This window comes from Carcharhinus amblyrhynchos, chromosome 24 (genome assembly GCF_965287045.1).
Source record: "Carcharhinus amblyrhynchos chromosome 24, sCarAmb.v2.hapA, whole genome shotgun sequence".
NCBI lineage: Eukaryota > Metazoa > Chordata > Chondrichthyes > Carcharhiniformes > Carcharhinidae > Carcharhinus > Carcharhinus amblyrhynchos.
The window spans coordinates 6,118,963-6,123,401 of NC_137347.1; positions in this window are offsets into that span (position 1 = coordinate 6,118,963).

Consider the following 4,439-nt stretch of genomic DNA (forward strand, 5'->3'; position numbering starts at 1 on the left):
AGCTCGTCATCTCTGGCTAATTCTGTCTTCAGCAGTAGATCCCATGGAGAAGATTTAATAGTGCTGGTTCCACCTCTTCAGCCTGACTTATTTGATACATTCTGTTTTGGGTGGCTTTGCCCTTCGATATAGGCAGTACACACTCTGCCTGTTTTGTCAGCCATGTTTGGGGTGGGATCCCTGGCTGCTTGCACAGTGTTGTTGTGCTTGCTGCTCCCTAAACTGCGGGACTCCCTCACATCCAGTGCCGGGATTTCCTGGTTCCTTGCTTGTTTGTTTTTCCTGGCGCAGGACTGGTTGTCATGAGTATCTTTATCTGGGGACCTGGGCCTGCAGTAGGGGGCTCACCTGAGTCCAAGGACGTTCTTCTCCATGGATCCTTGGACACCTTTCTTTGCATTTTCATGAGATAAGGCCAGCCTTATAGCATTTTATTAAACCTAGGATTGGCTTTGTCAAAAGCCTTCTTTGGATTGCTAGATCATTTATGCCGCTAACTAGACGGTCTCTCAGCATTTCCAGTAACGTTGGGCCATACTCTCAACGCTCCGCCAGTTTCCTTAATTGCGTCAGGAATTCTTTCTCCCTTGCAAATCTAGTAGTTGTTCTGAACCTTCAGCGTTGCAAGATCACAGAAGGTTTAGGATTGTAACGAATTGTCACCATTTCCACTAATTCAGCTTGGAATCTGGTGTTGCTGGATACATCAGACTTTTTATGATGCTGAATGTTGCAACCACACACGCAGTCGTAAGGGTGACCTTATGCCGATTATCTCCTACTTCGTTAGCTTGAAAGAATGTCTCATTCTCTCAGCATATTGTGGCAAATCCTCAGTATTCACATCGCATGGCTCCAATTTCCTAAAAATTGGCATTGCAGAAATGATGCAGGTTACCACGATCTGACCAGCAGGGTTACTGAAATGTTCCTTTTACCTCGTCGCCAGTGTAATAACTCCAGGGGTCAACTGTAAAGGAACAGTGCTTTATTGCACAAAATAAAGCAAAAACCACAAGTCTGTGGTGAACACAAGGAGTCCCAACGGGGACAATGGGCTAATGGACCCACTCAGGGGTCTGCTTTATATAGAGTGTATATACAGGTATATACAAGCTCCACCTGGTGAGTTAGTTACCAGAGAGAGAAAGCAGGAGTACATAGGGAGAGAAGGAACACAGAGAGAGCAGGCAGACAGAGAGAGAGAAAGCAGGAGGACAGAGAGAGAGAGAGCAGGAGCACAGAGAGAGAGAGAGGGTCCTACAGGGAGGTCAATCAGTGATTTCCCCATGCAAGTTATGGACGTAATCATGTTGATAGGCAAACAAGGCTCCAAAATGGTTGCCTGCTCTTGCAAAGCACAGACCATTGGGAAGTGATGCTACTAGATTCACTTTAACTGTATTTATGGGTTAACTTCTTCTTTCTGTCCACAATGTGTGGATTCCTATCAGGGATAGTGTCACATTGACTTGTACCGATACCAAAGTCACATTCATGATTATGGTTTTCACATTTGCAGCTGGCTGCTCATCTGTGAAGAACAAATAAAATGAAAGAAGTAAAACCAACACTTTACAGGGTGTTTCATAACTTCAAGATTCATCAGAGAGCTTTCCAGCTAGTTAAGTAGCTTTTAAATGTAATCACAGTTTAAATGTAAAGCAGTGGTTCTCAAACTGAAGTCCAAATGGTTTGATGGGACATGCTGTCTCTCACTCCCCGTGCTCCTGCTCCCTGTGCTCCTGCTCTCTCTCTCTCTCTCTCTCTGTTCTCCTGCTCTCACTGTCTGTGCTCCTGCTCTCTCCCCATGCTCACAGTCCAGATAGATAGAATGTACAGCGAGAAGCAGACACTCTAATTTTACTGGTATTTCTCTGTAAATACCTACTTTCTCAAGAACGTTATTAAAATTCTCATTACACAATATTCATGTTCAGAATATTGTGTAGTGTTATAATTTGGCTAGAGGTTTCATGATTGCTAATTATCGAATCCCTACAGTGCAGGAGGAGGCCATTTGGCCCATCGAATCTGCACCGACCACAATCCCACCCAGTCCCTATTCCTGTAATCCCACTTATCTACTCTACCAATCCTTCTGACACTAAGGGGCAATTTAGCACGGCCAAACCTTTGGACTGTGGGATGAAACTGGAGCATCTGGAGGAAATGCAGACACAGGGAAAATGTGCAAACAGCCACCTGGGACTGAAATTGAATCCAGGTCCCCGGTGCTGTGAGGCAGCAGTGCTAACCACTATGCCACCATGCCGCCCACTTCTAAAAGAGATACTTGCACCAAAATATTTGAGAACCCCGATCCAGAATATGCCTTGATACACAGCAAGATCCCACAAACAATGAGATAGATAAGCTGTGTTGGTGATGTTAGTTGTGAGGTGAACATCAGACAAGGCACTGGGGAGATAGTCCCCCAAGTTCCTTCAAATTGTCCTTCGGGATCTCTCAAGAGAACCTGTGAGAGCTTAAACATCTGAAGTAACTCGCACCTCCTAACTTCCAACTCGCAAGCAGGCGTGCTGCCCTTGAGCCATTGCTGGACCATAGGGTGGAGTTGAAAGTATTAAATATATGTAGGCCAGTGCTGTAACTACCATGACCCCATATTGTAACTCAATGTCAGACTCCTATGAATGGCACAAAGATTTGAGGCAAAATCAGATTGATTTTATTGTGTATTTATCCCTGAGCATTTACTTTTACCTGTTGCACAAGCATGAAATAGTAAAATGAATAAGGTAAAGCTTGCATTCTGAAAGCTTAGCATTATTTGTGAAATAGAAAGTATTCAGGTTTGATATATCAGGATACGTATCTGTCTTGATGTGGAGAAGCATTTCTTCAATCTGTAATAAATATAAAAATAACATCAAAGAAGAATGTCAGTTTTCCTCATTTTCATCCCTCCTGGGAAGCTGACTCATGCTGGACTGTCTCCCTCGGTGTCTCCCTGTGTTCTCTAAGAATCCAAACGGGATAGTGACTAGACTTTCTGGATCACAAGGTCCAATTTCAGTTTCTCAGGGGAGTGTCCTAGGCCAAGCCATCTTCAGCTGCTTCATCAATGACCTTTCAATCATTAGGTCAGAAGTGGGGATGTTCGCTGATGACTGCACCATGTTCAGCACCAATTGCCACTCCTCAGTTACTGAAGCAGTTCATTTCCAAATGCAGCAAAACCCGGACAGTGTCCAGGCTTACGCTGACAAGTGGCAAGTAACATTTGTGCCACACAAATGCCAGGCAAAGATCATCTCCAATAAGAGAGGATCTAACCATTACCATTGCTGAACCCCACACCCCCCATTATCAATATCTTGGGGTTACTATAGACCAGAAACTGAACTGGACTAACCATATAAATAATGCAGCTGCAAGAGCTAGTCAAAAGCTAGGAATCCTGTGGTGAGTAACTCACCTCCTGACTCCCCAAAGTCTGTCAGAAGCGCAATGCGATACTCTTCGCTTGACTGGATGTGTGCAGCTCCAACAACACTCAAGAAACTCAACACCTTACAGGACTAAGCAGCTTACTTGATTGCTACCCCTTCCACAAATATTTAATCCCTCCACCGCTGAAGAACTGTGGCAGCCGTGTGTAACATCTACAAGATGCACTGCAGAAATTCACTAAGATTCCTTTGACAGCACCTTCCAAACTCACCATCACTGCCATCTCTAAAGACAGAGACAGCAGATACCTGAGAACACCACTACCTGGAAGTTCCCCTCCACATCACTCACCATCCCAACTTGGAAATATATAAAGTAAGGTTTATTTATTACTCACAAATAGTCTTACATTAACACTGCAATGAAGTTACTGTGAAAATCCCCTGTTCTTTCATTGTTTTTTCACTGTTGCTGGATCAAAATCCTGGAACACCCTTCCTAACAGCACTTGTGGCACTTAGCAAGGAGGGAGGACCATATTCAACTCTATAGTCCAGCTTGCAGACACACATCAGTCTGGGTCACCTTTTACGAATGGCAGTTTGCTGGAGGGCCGGGACCACCCTTTGCCAGGAAAGTTTGAAAGTCAATATCCTGAGAATTCATAGAATCCCTACAGTGCAGAAAGGCCATTCATCCCTTCAAGTCTATACCGACTCTTTGATAGAGCATTTGACCTGTCCCCACGAATCCCCCCAACTTATATGTCTTTGGATGCTAATGGGCAATTTAGTATGGCCAATCTACCTAACCTGCACATCTTTGGACAATGGGAGGAAACTGGAGCACCTGGAGAAAACCAATGCAGAAATGGGGAGGACGTGCAGACTCCACACAGCGACCTGAGCCAAAATTGAATCCGGGTCCCTGGCACTGTGAGGCAGCAGCGTTAACCACCGTGCCGCCCCAGGGAGGGGAAAAAATAGGGTTGACTTTCTTTTCAGCAAAAGAAGCACCTTTTA